Source organism: Notolabrus celidotus, chromosome 13 (assembly GCF_009762535.1).
Source record: "Notolabrus celidotus isolate fNotCel1 chromosome 13, fNotCel1.pri, whole genome shotgun sequence".
Lineage (NCBI taxonomy): Eukaryota > Metazoa > Chordata > Actinopteri > Labriformes > Labridae > Notolabrus > Notolabrus celidotus.
In genome coordinates this window covers 34,698,689-34,718,702 of record NC_048284.1, presented here as the reverse complement: position 1 = coordinate 34,718,702, position 20,014 = coordinate 34,698,689, and the positions used below count along the sequence as shown (strand labels likewise).

General features: G+C 38.5%; 1 protein-coding gene across 1 annotated transcript in view; it reads left to right on the top strand.

Moving 5' to 3' along the window:
• The first annotated feature begins 13,575 nt into the window (after window positions 1-13,575).
• opn5 (opsin 5) overlaps window positions 13,576-20,014 on the top strand; it is a 194,902-nt gene continuing 188,463 nt past the window's right edge. Inside the window, exon 1 of the mRNA XM_034698930.1 lies at window positions 13,576-13,843. The gene's annotated coding sequence lies outside the window, so the exon portion shown is untranslated. The remainder of the gene's footprint in view (window positions 13,844-20,014) is intronic.

Genomic DNA, 20,014 nt, shown 5'->3' with positions numbered 1-20,014 from the left:
GGGGGGAGGGCGGAGGCGGCAGGGCCAATCCCACCTGCCCCCCCCAGACGGCCCGACCACTCCCCGCAGCCACGCCCCCCCACCCACGCCCTGCGACTGATGGACCAGGCCGCGGGGGCATGGAGGGACACCCCAATGGCTGCCGTAGTAACACCCCCCCAGCTGCGCACCACCCCACCCCCCCAAGAGGACCGCGAGGGAACCCCGGGAAACCCGGCCCCGAGGGCAGCCGCGGACCAGGCCCCCACAGGGGAGGGGGCAGCAGGGGGGCGGAGGGTGACAGGGACACCAGCCACCCACCCAGCCCCGATGGACCCCCAACGAGTAGGGCCGAGCCAAACACTAAGGCCCCGCCAAACCTGATCTGTGTGTGTGTGATATGATTTGAATTTTGTTTTGTTTGTTTTTTTGTTGTATGTATGTTTGCTAGTGAGGTGGATTAAAATAGGGTTAAGTGTTAGTTCTAAATGTTAAATCCAAATGCTAAATGTAAATCCAAATGCTAAATATAAATATATATGTTAAATCTCAATGTTAAATATAAATGTTCAATCTAAATGTTAAATATGAATCTAAATGTTAAATGTTGAATATAAATGTTAAAGGTTAAATCTAAATCTCCTAAATATTTAGCTGATATGCAGAGTCACATTGCCTCCTAGCAGAAATACCAAAGTAAAATCTTCATAAAGTGAAACAGACTTAACAATAGCATCTTATCTTGTCCGTACTATAGACCGGGTCAGTTCTGTCTCTGAGCGTTGTCAAATCTCTCTATTGGTTCCAGCTTTTCCAGCATTTTCAGGGCGGGTAGTCCGGCTATAACCTGTAGGAGTCAGTACTGACAGACTATGGTTAGGATATCTGTATCACTCTCTGAAGCTTTTATCCAACGGCGCTCCATACAAATTCACTTTGCCGCCTAGTGGAAGTACCAAAATAAAAGCTGTTATTTTCAGTGTGCACAACTTTACAAACGGCGCCCCATACCTAGGCTGCAGACTCAGGGCTGCATTTCTGCGACTACAATTCATTGTTGTTTGTGTTAATTGTTTGCACCACCTAGTTGCATTGAATCATGCATTGTCATGTGACTAAGAGACAGGAAGTAAAGTAAATCCAAATACAACACGTCCAATCCAAACAGAATAATACTTTATTTTTTCGGTGAGCACAAAAATTCATTGTTCCCCAACTCCAAAAGCTTGAAATGATTTGACCCTGTGGATTTTAAAAGTGCACAAATAATATTTAAAGCAGGGAAAAATGTGCTGCCAGGACATATCCAAAGAAGGGCTTTTGAAAGAGAGGGGGGTTAAATTAAAGGACAAGGAGTGTTCAGACTACAAGGAAATGCTAAATACAAGTATAAATGTAAATTGTTAAATCTAAATGCTAAATATAAATCTAAATGTTAAGTGTTGAATCTAAATGTTAAATGCTACATCCAAATGCTACATATAAATATAAATTTTAATGTTAAATCACAATGTTAAATATAAGATAAGATACTCCTTTATTCATCCCGCAACGGAACTTATAAATATAAATGTTAAGTGTTAGGTCTAAATGTTAAATCCAAATGCTAAATATAAATCCAAATGCTAAATATAAATGTTAAATCTCAATGTTAAATATAAATGTTAAATCTAAATCTAAATGTTCAATCTAAATGTTAAATATGAATCTAAATGTTAAATGTTGAATATAAATGTTGAATATAAATGTTAAATATAAATGTTAGATATGAATATAAATGTTATATTTTTAATATTAATGTTAAATCTCAATGTTAAATATAAATGTTAAATATAAATATAAATGTTAAATATGATCTAAATGTTAAAGGTTTTACACAAACTTTACAAACGGCGCCCCATACCAAGGCTGCAGACTCAGGGCTGCATTTCTGCGACTACAATTCTTTGTTGTTTGTGTTAATTGTTTGCACCACCTAGTTGCATTGAATCATGCATTGTCATGTGACTAAGAGACAGGAAGTAAAGTAAATCCACATACAACACGTCCAATCCAAACAGAATAATACTTTATTTTTTCGGTGAGCACACAAATTCATTGTTCCCCAACTCCAAAACCTTGAAATGATTTGACCCTGTGGATTTTAAAACTGCACAAATAATATTTAAAGCAGGGAAAAATGTGCTGCCAGGACATATCCAAAGAAGGTCTTTTGAAAGAGAGGGGGGTTAAATTAAAGGACAAGGAGTGTTCAGACTACAAGGAAATGCTAAATACAAGTATAAATGTAAATTGTTAAATCTAAATGCTAAATATAAATATAAATGTTAAGTGTTGAATCTAAATGTTAAATGATACATCCAAATGCTACATATAAATATAAATTTGAATGTTAAATCACAATGTTAAATATAAGATAAGATACTCCTTTATTCATCCCGCAACGGAACTTATAAATATAAATGTTAAGTGTTAGGTCTAAATGTTAAATCCAAATGCTAAATATAAATGCAAATGCTAAATATAAATGTTAAATCTCAATGTTAAATATAAATGTTAAATCTAAATCTAAATGTTCAATCTAAATGTTAAATATGAATCTAAATGTTAAATGTTGAATATAAATGTTGAATATAAATGTTAAATATAAATGTTAGATATGAATATAAATGTTACATTTTTAATATTAATGTTAAATCTCAATGTTAAATATAAATGTTAAATATAAATATAAATGTTAAATATGATCTAAATGTAAAAGGTTTTACAAAAACTTTACAAACGGCGCCCCATACCAAGGCTGCAGACTCAGGGCTGCATTTCTGCGACTACAATTCTTTGTTGTTTGTGTCAATTGTTTGCACCACCTAGTTGCATTGAATCATGCATTGTCATGTGACTAAGAGACAGGAAGTAAAGTAAATCCACATACAACAGGTCCAATCCAAACAGAATAATACTTTATTTTTCCGTGAACACACAAATTCATTGTTCCCCAACTCCAAAACCTTGAAATGATTTGACCCTGTGGATTTTAAAACTGCACAAATAATATTTAAAGCAGGGAAAAATGTGCTGCCAGGACATATCCAAAGAAGGTCTTTTGAAAGAGGAGTGGATGGAGGGTGTTCAGACTACAAGGAAAAGCCTTTTATATTTCAATCCGTGGAGTAAAACTGTGGAACAGACTCAATATGGAGCGACAGCAACGTCAGAACATGATCCAGTTCAAGAAGAAGTATAAAGAAATGGTTTTCATGATGTACAGAGAGGAAGAAAAGTGTTGATAATCATGAGGGCTTTGCTTTGATTGTGTGTGTAAATGTAAAGATAAGTTATGAAGATTTGTTTTGTGGGAATGTGTTCATGTAGTGACAGTTGTCTTCTCCATCAAATGAAATCAAAGTATCTTTTTGGGAAGTTGTCTGTCGTCAATAAACAAGTGCAGCAGAGCAACAGGGTCATGTTTGTTACTGAGCCAACCTAACACGGGACTTCCACCAGATTCGTTTCTGGTCCGTCTCTGATCCGCCGCAGTCCGGCTCCGTGTTCTCTCATCTGCAGCACAGAGCAGGACCTCCGGACAGCTGGAGTCATGTGACCGAGGTTTTCCTGCGGTAATCCCTGATTCAAGGATTCTCCTCCTCCTCTCCTCATCCATGTTGTCTTTCTGGTCCTCTGAAAACCTCTGACCTGTTGACTCCAGGCCTGTCTCCGCTCATCATGACTTTGGTTTGTTGTTGTAGTTAAGTGAAATACGATCTGGTGATAACACAGAGGGCCCGATCTACTAAAGGTTTGCGTGTATAAAAACACGTGCAAACTTGATAGCGCGCGCAAAGCTGACGTACTAACTGGGAGCACCGAGAATTGCGTCTGTCAAATGAGCAAAATAGCACTCGCAAATCATTTAGCGTGTTTGCCTTCATGAATATGCAGAATACATGTAGATCATCAGAACGCGCAAAATACTGGGAGGAGAATCAATCAATCAATCAATCTTTATTTATATAGCGCCAAATCACAACAAACGTTATCTCAAGACTCTTTTACAAACAGAGCAGGTCTAGACCACTCTATGTCAAATTATAAACAGAGACCCAACACCAAGACAGGATCAGACTCAGTCTGACCCCACCTTAATCCACCATGAGCATTGCACATCCCAGTATTTAGCTAGTTACAGTGGAGAGGACAAACTTCCTTTAACAGACAGAAACCTCGAGCAGAACCAGACTCATGTTAGACAGCCATCATGCCTCGACCGAGTTGAGTCTGGAAAGACAGATAGAGGGGAGTAAGAGAGAGATGTGATAGTGATGAGACGAGTCGTAGAAGCTGTTGCCGCTGGAGTCCAGCACGTCCGTATCAGCTGGAGTCCAGATCGTCCACAGCAGGAGGACGTCTACGGCAGCTCAGAGGAACCTACGAGACAATGGAGCTCAGGGACTCCAGAAAGGTCTATGGTTAGTAACTTTAATGGGACAGGCAGAGTTAAAGTAAGTGATGAGGGGGTTGGGGGGAAGAAGGTGAGCTAGGATCCCAGTGTGTCAGTGTGCCAGTTCCCCCGGCAGTCTAGGCCTATAGCAGCATGACAAAAGCTGGTCCAAGCCGGATCCAGCTCTAACTATAAGCTTTATCAAAAAGGAAAGTTTTAAGTCTACTCTTAAAAGTGGAGAGGGTGTCTGCCTCCTGGACCCTGACTGGTAGATGATTCCAAAGGAGAGGGGCCTGATAACTGAAGGTTCTACCTCCCACACTACTTTTAGAGATTTTAGGTACAACTAGCAAGCCTGCATGTTGGGAGCGTAGAGTTCTAGAGGGGTAATAGGGCACTATGAGCTCTTTAAGATACGAGGGTGTCTGATTTTTAAGGGCTTTGTAGGTTAAAAGAAGGATTTTAAATTCTATTCTACATTTTATTGGGAGCCAGTGTAGAGAAGCTAGCACTGGAGAAATGTACTAGCTGAAGAATCTTTAGAGACTTATTGGGGCAGCCTGATAAGAGGGAGTTACAGTAATCTAACCTGGAGGTAACAAATGCATGGACTAGTTTTTCTGCGTCGCTCTGAGATAGGAAGTGTCTAATTTTAGAAATATTGCGCAAGTGAAAATAGGCTGACCTTGAGATTTGCTGAATTTGGGAATTGAAGGATAAATCTTGATCAAATAGGACTCCTAGATTCCTAGCCGAGGTGCTGGATGCCAGACTAATGCCGTCTAAGGTACTTATATTATTAGAAAAAGTCTCTCTGAGGTGTTTGGGGCCGATAACAATCACTTCAGTTTTTCCTGAGTTTAGCAGTAAGAAATTTCTGGTCATTCAGGTCTTTATGTCTTTTAGACAAGCAACTAATTTAGATAACTGTTTGGTTTCTTCTGGCTTCACTGATAAATAGAGCTGAGTGTCATCAGCATGAAGATGCAAATGTAATCATTTAGCACACGCAATGTGATTTATCAAACCTGAAGCAGATAGCGGGCGCTGTTTTTGCGTCTATATTTAGCACGTTTGAAAGGCAGGTGCAAACTGGCACAGCGTTACACACACATGGCTGCGGTCACTGTAAAGCTCATCATAACATAACTTTACAACATGCCCACAACACGCGGGGCTTACAAGCATTACTACATGTTTTAGTCAATCAAACCAAGAGAACAAAATAATAATAATAAAACAACACAAATTCAAAGCAGTTCAGCACCACGGATAGCGACCGCATCATTCTGACACCCACTTTAACTTTTTCAACTAATGAGAGCACAGTAGGTCACTGTATCAACAGATATAAAGTTTAGTATAATTGGCACAGCGGCCCACATGTTCACATACAAACAAAAAATCAATATGAAGTACTCGGCCTACTCACCGCTGTCTGAAGGAGCCTTAAGCTCCGCAGACTTGTCCACGATGCGCTGTATGTCCATTTTCTTTGATCTGTCATTCTCAATAGATAACATGACATGTCCACTCAGTCTCTCCTGTCCCATCGTGCTCATCAAGGGGTTCTTAGTTAGTTTTAACTTGGAGAATGAGCGCTCACTGAGCTGCGCCAGGCAGCTCTGTGTAACTCCTCATCTCGTGCTTGCAGCAGTGTGTTGGGGTGAATTGACTCAAACATGTTCACAGTTCCATTTAAGCTGGTGAATCTTTGGGACAGTTGCTGGATGATGATATCAGGCATTGAAAACGTTCACCCGAAAGTTGCTCCCTGGGACAGTGAGGCGACTGTCTTCATCCAAGTGACGCCTAACTTTTCTAGAGCAAGAGTGTCAGACTAAGCCTCATCAAATCGCTCTCTAAACTCCATCAAAACACTGATTGAGTTTTGGAGTAGAGTAGATGTGTTTATTTCATCGGCAGATCTTCTGTTTTTTCTCACATCATTCCCCTTTTCACAGATGACCTCCCAAATCGTGTTTCTAACGCTGAGATGTCTCTGCTGGAGTTCACCGATGTGTTTATTTCCCTCCTCCACAAAGATCTCCAACTCCATGTCTTCAAACTTCATTTATCACTTAAGACCACTCTGTTCTCTCAAACTCTCCATGGTGACAGCCGATAGCACACGCAAAATCCTCATTAAAATAGGGTGGTCCACACCACTTTTGCACTCGTTATCATTTGCGCACGCAGTCTTAGTAGATCACCCGCAACACGCCCAGAAATAACACGTGCAAAATGATTATTTGCACACGCAAATTAGCGCTCGTTATTTGGGATCTTAGTAGATCAGGCCCAGAGCGTTTTATTCTGAAAATTAACCGGATGTTTTCATTTTGTTTTGGTAAAACCTGACTTCCTGTCCCGCTCCATCTGCTCTGTTTAGATTGATGTGTCGTGCTCCGGCATCAGGCAGAAATAGAAGTCTTGTGTATCTGATCCGGAGGACTCTGACCTGCCGGATCAGAGACGCAGCTGGAACACAATGGAGCAGATCCAGTGGAAGTTAACACATTGACTAGAATAGAAACCTATTAGATCCGGTGCTCTGACGGATCGCAGATGGACCGGACACGGACCTGGTAGAAAAAAAGTGTACAGGCGTCGTCGTAACCAGGAAGATGTTTTGGATCAAGCCAAAAACTGAGCAGTTCCCTGATGACAGTGTGTCTGTGGCTGACACACATCTGTGAAATCTGGTTTGAATAAAGCACAGTTCATACATACAATGCGTTGATTGCACATTCAGCATCCTGAAACAGAGACAGACATTAGACATTGAAGACTGAGAGCTGAGGGCAAACAAGGAGCCGTTTGAGATTGAAACAGACTGTGCTTCTTCTGCTGCCACAATCCAAACATTAAAGGTGAAATGATGAGGATGAGAGCTGTGAGACAGATGAGGCTGCCCAAACATAATGAACATACCGAACCAAAGATAACTGATTATTAAGTGCAACAAGCAGAGGGCACACAGTAAATTGATGTCAGTGGTGATTCAGTAAACCTGTGTGAAGTGATGCTGAAACACAATGACTGAGATGTTAGTCACAGACTGAGGCTGGCACAGAATCCTTTCTGTTATCAGACCAAGCTGATAGAGACAGATTGAAAAAGGTCCGTTTAAAGTCAGGGCCGGCACGTGGCAGTATAGGCAAATGCTGAGGGTTCTGCTTGAAGATAATAGGAAAAATGTTATTATTGTATCTAAAATAACTTGGGGTTAAATTGCGGACTGATGCCAGTATACATTTAAAAACTTGTGATTAACTTTTGGTTTTAAAAAAGATAGTTTCCAAAGCCAATTTTTGAAGGTTACATGTGTTCATGATTTACTGTTTTTGTTTTGTTGTTGTTTATTTACACTTTGGAAGCTGTTAGCTTAATCAGATATAAAATGTAGGCTAGGCTTAAATAAGGATTTTGCTTCTGCCTTTTCAGACATCACTTAATACATGACTGTTGCTTTGTTGAAAATGTCTGTGCTGTTAAAATTATTGTGTTATACAATGACTGAATAAATTCTATCACTTTGACATTATGTAATTTAAAATTGTATATATTTTTTTCCTGCTAAATATCAGTGTTGATACCATTTTATTAATGTTCTTTTAGAGGTCATTATTATTTTAAAGCAAAGAAAACCTGTAAAACAGGAAGCTGGATGTCAGGTGTCTTTAAAGCTGGGGTTGGTAGTCAGATGTAGATCCACTTTTTGTTATACTGGTTAAAAAGATCTTTCTGTCCGAATGGCAATCAATACATAATGTGTTCTTAAAAAAGAGGTAAAAAAAGCTGCTATCTACAGGACTGTAGTCCGGATCAGAGTCTAAAAAGCTCTACCCACGGGGGCTCTGACAAGCAGAAGAATTAATGACATTTAGTAAGTCCTACACAGGGCCGTTTCTAGCTTCGTGGGGGCCCAAGGCAAGATGCTGTTTGGGGGCCTCTAGTTTGTCAAACTGTGATGAAGAGATTCCTAACCCTTAGATTGTCTACTAAGATGCCACAATCTATTACACTTCATGAGCAAAACAGGCTACAGGTAAAATTAGGCCACTCTGGCAAGTTAAACTGATTTAAAAAACACTATAATACAAGGAAAAGAATCCTCTATATGTCAATAAATACAACAGATTGAGTATTTATAAAAAAAATGTTTACTTTAAATAAGAAAATACAACAAACCAACAAGTGCAACAATAAAAACAAACCAACACTTAAAATAATGCTTAATTACCTTAGTCTCACACACAGTAACAGTCACAGTGTATTGTCCTCAAAATGTCTGCTTCCTGGCTTTTTTATTTGCAAAGTCAGCAATGATGTCCTCATATGACAGCTGCTTGCTGGAGGTTCTGAGGTATGTGATGGTCCTGGAGCTTCCTGGACAGAAGGAGGTTCTGAGGTACGTGATGGAGCTTCCTGGTTAGGATGTTTGGGAGATCCCTCTGGCTCAATGTCTGGAGCTCCAAAATATTTTAGAATTGCTCCTGCAAAGACAAAGCTCATTAGATCATCAAGCAAAATAGATCATGAGTGCATATTCCTATTCTATTATTACAGTGATGTTGCAGTAATACAGGAAAATTAAAATTAATTTGTTTTTCTATTAAACATTGTGATTGCAGTGTCCCTTTAAAGCTTTTACCCAATTACAAAATTGTCACTTTAAACAGTTTTTTGCATTAGTTTACACACTGTACTGGTTAAAGTAATAAAACTAAGATAAATGAACCACTGCCACAATAGTCTAAAACAGTCAACACCATGCCTAATAAAATATTTCAATAGAATATTTCTTTGAATTATAAAACAGTAGCACACTTCTAATTAGGGGCCTATAAAATACACACTAAGCTTAGTAAATTAATCCTAAGTAAGGCTAATATAACATTAAGTGTCAAATATGTGAGAGACAACTTCCACTTAACAACGACAGACCACTGAGTCAGTGCTCTGCCATTGCCACTGACTACAACAACATGCCCTCCCTCCCTCCCTCCCTCCCTCCCTGTTAGAATCTGAATAAACGGGTCTGGAGTCAATCAGTCATTCCCATGGCAGGACAGGCCAACTTGGCAGGACATGGTCAACTTTCATAAAACAAACAAAAAAGCTGAGTTCATGACGGACAAATATTAGCCATCCAGCTAACATTTATCCGACGCTAGCTAGCTGGCAAGCAGGACAAATAAACAAACTTGGGGAAAAAAAAAACGGCGTTTCACCTCCACCTCTCCAGCCCACATCACCAACAAACTTACCTTTATCCTTTGCCTGTTTTTCTTCATCAGTTTTCTTTTTCTTCCGTTTTTCCGCACCGCTGGGATAATTCCTTTTCGATGCCATTATGGTGTTTGTTTTTTCTATTGCACTGGCTAACGGGGATGAATGGTAGCCGTCAATCATTCCCATCATACCTGTTGGCGTTGGTGACGCGGCGCTGGCCCGCTACGTCACTAACTGTGTGACAGTACGGTCCAACGACCTATTAATTTTTTAACAGCTTATTTTTGCAGTTTATTTTATTTATAGCCAACGTTTATTTTTAAGCATATAAGGGGTGTAATGAACACGAGATACAGATAAAAACGGACATTTTAATTCTCCTCAGAAGAGGCTAAACATGCAGTTTTGGGGCCCCCTGGTGGCTTGGGGGCCCTAGGCATTCGCCTAGTTCGCCTATAGCAAGAAACAGGCCTGGTCCTACAGAAAATGTATACATTATATGTGTTATAACTTTTCTCCTGATATCGTGTCACCAGTACAAATGGATAATGCTAGCATGACAGTTGTGAGTGCTAACAGCAGCCATGTTTGTTTGTGTTTTTAACTTTCACTATGAGAATGTTTTGGTGTTTTCTTACCGCTGAGTGAGACATGAGTTGACGTAGTGCAAACACAAACCATGTGCTGTGGACCGGTTTTGAATCAGTCACCATCATATGGTCGTGAATCAGCGGCGCTGGTGCATGTGAGAGGGAGCGTCGTTTTGGAAGAGCTCCGAGGGGAGGGGGGGAGGGTTTAGGCAGGGTCCTGAGAAAATGCTGCATTCAAATTCATGCTAGTTTCCCGTGAATACCAACCCTAGCTTTAAGAGTCCATGAGATGTGATTGTTTGTGGATTTGGACGTAATCATAGTCTGTGTTATAAATGGACGTAGTCTTTGTGACGTCACCCGTCTGCTCCTGAAGCCCTGTTTTGAAGCTGATCGTTGGTGGGTGCCATATTGGGATGCTGAACTCAACCTAACTTCTGTTGAGTGAGGTAAAGAGGCGGGCTTTGAGCCTCCTAGCCAACAGCTACAGTGTTCCTGTCTGTCAATAAAGTCAGCTGTGCCTCTCATTGGAAGACTCGTAATCTTAATATCTTTGAAATTGCAGTGTAACAAAAAAAATTCACCCCAGTACAGTGTGTGCCGATCAAGAAATGAGCTATTCAGACTACACTCGTTTTTTGTACCAGGCTGTAAACATGTTTATTTCTGCTGTAAAGATCGTCTCTTTGAATGGGTGTGTATGTGGTTTACTGTTCTTCTGGAGCCAGCCTCAAGTGGACACTTGATGAACTGCAGTTTGTAACATTTCCTCATTGGCTTCAATTCTTGCAGCCGGACGTTGCCGCTGGGTTACAATAAAGGGGCACCAGTTGAAATCTTGCCTAGGGCACCAAGTCAGTTAGAGACGGTTCTGTTAGGGGCAGCTGTGGCTCAGTGGGTAGAGTCAGCCGTCTATCAATCAGAAGGTTGGTGGTTTGATCCCAGCTCCAGCAGTCACATGCAGAAGTGTCCTTGAGCAAGATACTGAACCCCGAATTGCTCCCTCTGTTGTTCAGAGGTGTGTGAATGTGAACGAATGAGATTACCTAACACTGATGGTCCCTCACTACATAGCAGCCACTACCATCAGTGAGTGAATGGGTATGAATGGGTGAATGTGACGAGTAGTTTAAAAGCGCTTTGAGCGCTTTGCTCTTCAGAGTAACTCACTATAAGCTTCAGGAGGTGAAGAGCATCTCAGAATCATGGTTTGTAGGCTAACAGGTGGTGGTGGTGGTGGTTTATAGTGTTAACAAGAGTGTCTGCCTTCAAAAAGCACACAGAGAGCAAAGTTTGCAGATTTGGTCAGATTCTAAAACAGACAAGCTAAAGTACCAGCTGATCCTTTTTTGATGACATAAAAGATGCTGAGGATCAAATAAAACTTTAGGTGAATGTGGAAACGACAAGAAGATCCAGACAATAGATAAAACCCTTCCTGTGCAGTGCTGTGGAAAACAACATGCATTAAAAGATTGTCACACATCTGAATATTGTGTTTACTTCTCTGCTAAAGCGTCACCTGGGATCTAAACAGTGAACGCTTTGCCTTAGTTCACTTCAGCTAACAGCTTCCACAGTTAGACAAACATTCATAAACAACAGGCTGCAGGTGAGGCTGTTCATTCCACTGGGAACAAAGGACTTTTATTCCTCTTCTTTCTCATGAATATATTAATACGACTTCCTTAAGCATCTCTATTAATGGCTCTTAGTTATTTTCACTGTCTTATGATTTCAGAGGTCCTTCTTTATAGAGGAATAGAAAAACTCATTGTACAGTGAATGGGGGAAACAAGGGGCAGAACATGTAGTCCTCGTCCCGTGCCTGCTTACGGTCCTGCTGATGGCATGGGAGCAAACTAGCACCAGAAATAATCTCTTTTAAAGTTTGTCAATGCTTGAGTTTATCTTTTCAGGCCTGCGAGTAATAATACACACATTAATTACTTCTATAAAATACAAATAAAAAGAGACTGTCTCCATAAGCTAAATATTTGTGTTTTTTAAAAACACAAAATAACTATTCAACTTACTTCTGTGTACATAGAAAACATTGTTGCTTGGAACAATGTAACTTTTATTGTTGTTTTCATTATTTTTGATATTTATTATTGCTATTCCTATTATTATAACTGTTTCATTAATATTTACATGTGTAAGGAATAATTATTTGTTGTTGTTATAATAATGATAATAATAATAATAATAATAATAATAATAATAATAATAATAATAACTGTTTGTATTATTATTATTACTGGTTTATTATTATTATTATTATTATTATTATTATTATTATTATTATTAATAATAATAATAATAATAATAATAATAATAATAATGATAATAATAATAATAATAATAAAGATTATTATTGTAATTAGTATTATTACTATCATAATTATTAATAATAACAGTAAAACAAGCATTAATGTAATTGGTATTATTATTATTATTATTATTATTATTATTATTATTATTATTATAGCAATATTGATTATAATCGTAATAATAAAAGTAATTATTATTCTTATTATTTGTTTATTATTATTAAAATTGTAAAATTACTTGTTGTTATTATTCTTAATCTTATGCTATATAATTATATTTATTATCTTGATTATTATTGGTTTACTTATAATAAAATCATGATTGTACTTGTTATTACTTGTATTAATTATTATTATTATTACAATAACAACAACGCCAATAATAATGATAATAGTAATATTAATTATAATAGTTATTCTTAATATTGTTTTATTGATATTAAGATTGTCAATGTGCTTCTTCTTCTTCTTCTTCTTCTTCTTCTTCTTCTTCTTCTTATTATTATTATCATTATTATTATTATTATTATTATTATTATCATTATTATTATTATTATTATTATTATTATTATTATTATTACTGGTTGTACCAGTAGTATTATCATCATAATTTATCCATCTATTTATTCATTTATTTATTTATTTATTTATTGTCAAGGCTGTTTTTTTTCCAGCTGAGGTTCTTTGGTGTCTGTAAACAATATAAGGTGTGACTTGCTCTAGTGAAAATATATCATGAAGGGCAGCTGAATGCTAGACCAAATAAAATGACTCTATTTGGTACTGTTTCCTGTAATGAAAGATAGTGTGATATTTAAAAACCCACAATAATTAAAAACAGTAACTCCTAAAGACTGTGTAACCTCCGGAAGGTCCCAAAGGCATTGCTCTTTACTGTGACCTGCGTGCTTTGAGGTCGCCTGGTTCACCCTGCTATAAAACTTAAGCACACTCCAGTATAATGGTTTTATTTTGAAGGAGTCCCCCGGAAGTCTCGATTCTCGCCGCTCTGCCGGGTCTAAGTGTGTATATAAGAAAGTGATCAGTACAGCGCAGTGATTGAGTGGATGCTGCTGCTGAGAGGAGGACGCTGTGAGGAGAAGTTGAGGCTGCAGAAACACATTGTCTTGTTCCTGTTTGAGACGCTCAGCTGATCCCTGCAGGATCTCTTCTTCTTCTTCTTCTTCTTCTTCTTCTGACGCTGGATCAGTTTATTTGTCCGGATTAAACTCTGCCCGGGATGATTGACGACCGATGATCAGAAGGTGAGCAGAGAACAAACCTTGTTACCTGATGATCATCCTGGAGTGTTACATCAGTGTGTAGAAGGAGCGCTGTGTTTTCTTCTGTTCCATGATGAGCAGGGTAATAATAATAATAATCCTGCGTGTTCCTATAAGGACTGAGAATCTCTCTCTTTATAGAGCCACAACTGTTCAACATGATTACCATCCAAGGTCTTTATAAGCTCCTTAATTCAACCAAAGGATTCACTTTACCCCCACCCTGACTTTGTCCATAAAGAGGAGTTCAGCTTCAGAATAACTCAATCTGTTCACTTAGTTTGTCTCTGTCTCTGAACTGGAAAAGCCCTGATGTGTATACAAAGTGCGCCTCATGTTCCTAAGAGGGAGCCTCTTATTGACTTTAACTTCGTAAGCAGCAGCAGCATACCCTGCTGCTGATTGCTGATTGGGATGTTTTTGCCCTGTGCTTCAGCTTCAAGGGACAAAAATGACAAGCAATATGTGAAAGGATTTATTTTAAACATGTTTTAAGATTAAGATAAATAAATAGATAAAAGAAAAAATGATTAACTTAATTAATTAATTACTTAATAAAACCCCCACCTCAATAAAAATATGTCACACTCCTTCCTGTTTGAATTAGAAGAGGCAGTGTTGAAATATATGTGTTTTTTATTGACTATAAACCAGACCTAAAAATATTTTTTATGATACCAAATAAGAACTTATTTAAATAAAATTGTTTATTTATTAAGAGACGGGCTATGTACATTTACAAGAGCTCATGTTTAGAAGCAATTCACACAAAAAAGAAGACAAAGTAGAGAAAATAGGGAATATAATTTAGTATTCAATAATTCAAAGTTGTTCAATCTGATATGGATAACCACAGATTATCCTTCACCCTGATCAAAACATCAAGTCACACAACTCTCAAATTGATTGAAATGGACTTCTCATCTTATCATATCATATTGTATCGTATCATATCATATCATATCGTATCATCAGCTATAAAGCATTTATGTTTTAATTATTTAAGTTGTATATTTTGGTTTGTGTTTTGAGATGAAGACTATACAGCTGTGCTGTAACATTTTTAATTGCTTGTATTCATTTAAGTAAGAGCATTAAGATAAGAAGGCTACATTTGGTACAATAAAATAATAACAATAATTTAAAACAATAAAAATTATAATAATAATTTTGTTAATACAATTTTGAATAATAATTATAGTAACAATGATTTGAAGAATTAAAATAATAACAATTTCAATAATAATAATAATAATAATAATAATAATAATAATAATAATAATAACAAGAGTAATTTTTAAGGATAAAAATAATTAAAATTCCAATAATAACAGTTATAATGATAATAATATTCATAATATTAAAAATAGTTTGTAAGAAAAAAAAAATTACACTTTCAATAATATTAATAAAAATAATAAAAATGATAAAAATACTTTTAAGAAAAAAAAATTACAATTTAATTAATAATGCTATTATAATAATAATAATAATAATAATAATAGTAATAATAATAATAATAATACTTTTCAGAATAAAAAAAAAAAATAATAATAATACCAGTAATTTTAAGAATAAAAGTAATTCAAATTCCAATAATAATAATTATAATGATAATAATAATTTACTGAAAATACTGGCATTATTATATTTTTCCCCCAAAAATGTTCGACTTGCAGGCCTTCATCATAATTAGCTTTTTAAGATACACTCAGTGCTGCAGTAACTCCTGTGATAGTTGGATGACACATCGGCAGGTTTGTGAGCGTCTAATAAAGGAAATGTGTTTCCAACAGTCAGTCCAGGTTCACACAGGGAGCAGTTTGGAGTCAAACAGCTGTTCTCCATGTTTTATATTAATCATGGGGACTCGACTCTGACCCAACTCAGAGTCTTTTCTTTTCAGACTTGAGGTTTGGTGACTTGACTACAATACTGGAGTCACTTTAAGGTATCCCAGAAGTCACTTTATTACCTACAACACTGAAAGCAAATGTCAAACTCTACATCCAGGAGAGGACAGAGATCAGACAATCCTCCTTGGTGAACAGATTATATGGGACTGGCTCGCTCAGGAGCTTGACAGGGTTTGATTTGAAAAGCTCTTAGGCTTACTCTGAGCCACCTGTTTATGATCTGTGAGCTCTTCTTTCTCCTCTGGTCGTCTCAATGTTCTGCCTTCCAAATAACATTTCAGTGCTTTTGATGGCTGCTGCAAAAGTGATCTTTTAATTCCCATTCAAGCAGTTACACAATTTAAAGACGCTCTGCATAAAAGGAGCTTTGCACAGCAGCTAGGAAGAATCCTAGCATCCTGATGCCGCCAGTAGTGATACTGTCATGAATGTAAGGGTCGTTAGGTGATGGGAGGAGAACCCACTGGGAAATGCTAGGTTGGAGCTCAGCTCTATTCATAGTTTTCAGTCACGTGAAGCCTGGAGGACAAAAGGAGTGTAGTAAAATGACGGCTTTCATTGATCGCTCTGTGGAGCTGCAGCAGGGGCTTGTTAATTGTCCATCTCTTCAGAATAATACATATTTATGTCACCAGACAAGCCCTCACCAGAACTTCACACAAGACTCCTTCTTTTCCATATACAAGAATATCAGTCCCTCCAGGATTTCGTGGGATTTTTTTGTGATTGTTGCGTCCCAAAAAGCCTGAATTTGCGACAGCTTTTTGAAAAAATTGCGGCAAATGTTGCGATTATTATTTTTTTGCTTTTTTCTCCCAATAACATCTCAGGGGCAAGTAAATACGCTAAATTAGAGTTGTTTTTAGAAAACATTCTTGATGTGGCCACTGACTGTATTTTTTATTGTCTTGATTCACAGTAAAATGCCATGAAAGGTCTGTATTGCAAATTTACGACGGTCCCTAAATGCACCTCGCAGCGACTGATGCACAGTCAGTTCACGGCACTCTGAAATGAATCTGCATCTTTGATGACAAGGAGTTGATCAAAACTTACTAAATGTGTCTGATGTTTCATCAAACTGGATTAAATCAAGCTGTAGATGCAGAGCTTTTTACGGTAACCACGGAAACAACGTCAAACCTCAAATATTAAACAGACGTCCCCCGGTTGTGTCTTTGTCACTAACACACACCGGGGTTAAAAATCATCAATGAAGATGAGACAGATGCATGGAGGTGAGGAGAGCTGGTTCATAAAGCACACCTGCTGCAGGTAGAGACCAAGCTAACACTGAGCCCCTCAATCTATAAATAACAACGTTGTCATGGTCACTTGTCCTGCCTGCTGTCCTCTCTCTCTTCACCCGTTCTCTGTGCGTGTTTTGAAAAGTGCCGATCAAGTGAGGACTTATGTTTATGTTCCAAGGAAGTCAAATTGATGACAAAACCGATGACGTGCAGGGGCTGAGATTGAGGTAATTGGTCAAATTTGCAGGAAAGTTGCAGGGATTGTAAAAAATTGCAGGGCCGCGAAAAAATCGCGCTGCTTGGTTGAATTTGCGTTGATAGTTGCGATCGTGAAATCACAACTTCCTGGAGGGATTGTAATATGCAGTTTGAGAGGTGTAGAGTCCCACCACTATCATCTCTCTCTCTCTTCATCTCCCTCAGATCCAGTCCCATTAGGGACATGAAGAGTCCCTGGTGGGATTAGATCTGATCTGGTCTTGATGTCAGGTCTTTGTTAATAATAGAACATATTGCCGTAGCTTCCATAGACGTCCTCCTGCTGTGGACGATCCAGACTCCAGCTGATACGGACATGTTGGACTCCAGCGGCAACAACTACTACTACTCGTCTCATCACTATCACCGCCCCCTCTCTCTCTTATTCTCCTCTATCCCTCTCTCCAACTCAGTCTCAGTAGATGTGTGTCTAACATGAGTCTGGTCCTGCTCGAGGTTTCTGCCTGTTAAAGGAAGTTTGTCCTCTCCGCTGTAACTAGCTAAATACTGTGAGGTGCAATGCTCATGGTGGATTAAGGTGGGGTCAGACTGAGTCTTATCCTGTCTTGGTGTTGGGTCTCTGTTGTTTAAAGGTGACATATCATGCAAAATTGACTTTTTAATGGTTCTTTACCTGAAATATGTGTCCCTGGCATGTCTACAAACCCCCCCGAGAATGAAAAGAATCCATTCTGCCCCTGTTCTGATTTCTCCACCTTTCTGTAAATGTGTGTGAAACGAGCCGTTTCAGACTTCAGTGTTTTTGTTACGTCACAACAATATCCGGTCTGTCACGGAGTCAGAGCTCGGAGCTTGTTCAGCCCATAGACTGTATAAAATAATACTGAATCCCTCCTCCGTTTTTCATTACCTGCACAAATGTGTGCTAACAAGGAGCTTAGGAGGGAGGCATGTTAGTTGTAGGCTGTCTTAATAAACACAAAGGTCGGTTTTACTCCCCACGTCTGCAGATTTGAAGATCTAGTGGATGATTTTTATTTATCATGGATAAGTGCTAGCGCTAATTAGCATAGCCACATAGCTACATGTTCATAGCTGTAGCTGTAGCTGTAGCTGTAGCTGTGGCTGTAGCTGTAGCTGTGTACCAAGACACACGTCGACATACTGACAAATAAAACAACAAGAAACACAGAATCTGTGACCAATCCTTCAGAAAGGTCCTGCTGCCTTTCTGGCAGAGGTCGGTTTTACTCCCCACGTCTGCAGATTTGAAGATCTAGTGGATGATTTTTATTTATCATGGATAAGTGCTGGCGCTAGTTAGCATAGCCACATAGCTACATGTTCGTAGCTGTGTACCAAGACACACGTCTACATACTGATAAATAAAACAACAAGAAACACTAAATCTGTGACCAATCCTTCAGAAAGGTCCTGCTGCAGGCGCCTCTCCGTCAGGATCAGATTCTGGATCAGATTCAGAGGGTTGAAGTAACGCGATCTCTGAGCAGCCGTGTATATTCAGCCAACATGTAAACATTAGATCAACGTGCTGGAGAGCCGAGGCACATCCACTTCCTGAGGGGGCGTGGTCAGAGAGAAAACAGACTGTTCTGATGAGGGCTGAAGAAGAGGGTTTTTCAGGCAGACCAAAATCTGATTTCAAAGTGTTTTTTTGAGCATAAACTTTAAAGACATGTTTTGGGGACCTCTTAGACCAATATATATTGATGAAAAAAGCGTGATATGTCACCTTTAATAGAACATAGAGTGGTCTAGACCTGCTCTGTCTGTAAAAGTGTTTAGATAACTTCTGTTGTGATTTGGTGCTATACAAATAAAGACTGATTGATTGATTGATAGGGTTAGAAACTCTTCTTCATCAGAGCAAAGGTGACGGATATCATTCATACAGACGTGTTAAACCGTCTCTCCCTCCCTAAAGTTCACCATCAAGAGCCTCCACTCTAAATATTGACCTTCTCCTCACCTTACCTCAGACCACTTTATCACCAGACCGTCAGGATAACAGAGTCCGACTGTGAAAACAGACGTTATTATTACTAAGCTAGCGTTAGCTGTTCAGCTAGCGGTATCAACAAGTTGGCGCTGGAGTTGTTTACATCAGTCCACACACACCGACCTTGTCAGAATGACATCGACTAAACACACACAAAATAAAATACTCTGTGTTTACTTCACTCTGTTGATGGAATGATCAACGCTCAAAGACATGTGGACTTTGATCCTTGTTTTGTTCCCTCAGCAGGGACAGCAGAGCGTCTAATAGAATGAATCCACATCTCCTCCTCTCTGGGTTTTCTTTCTCTGGTTGGATTCTTAAGAAACAGAACCCGGGCTTGTCTCCTCGTCAGGCTTTTTTTAAAGTGTTTAAACACTTAGTTCGCAGCAGAGTCGGCTCATTTCCCCGTATCAGTAGGAAGTCTTTCTTGCCCTCCAGGGGGGCGGGTCCACAAGTGTGTGACATCACATGCAAATGATGATATCTCACTGAAAACTAACATATCAAAATCAGCTGTCTGGCAGGAAAATATATTTCAGTGCTGTAAAAATTGTCCTCAATTTAGGTAACAGTGATAGATAGCATGCTATCTAGAATTCAAAAAGAAGAATTCATATCAAACTGAGTCTGTTAAAGATGTGAAACCCTTTTAATAAAGGATTAATCTAGACTAATGTGTGTATAACAAAAGGTTTAATGTAAACATAGGGTACACAACATGCTCAAACAATCCATGACTACTGAT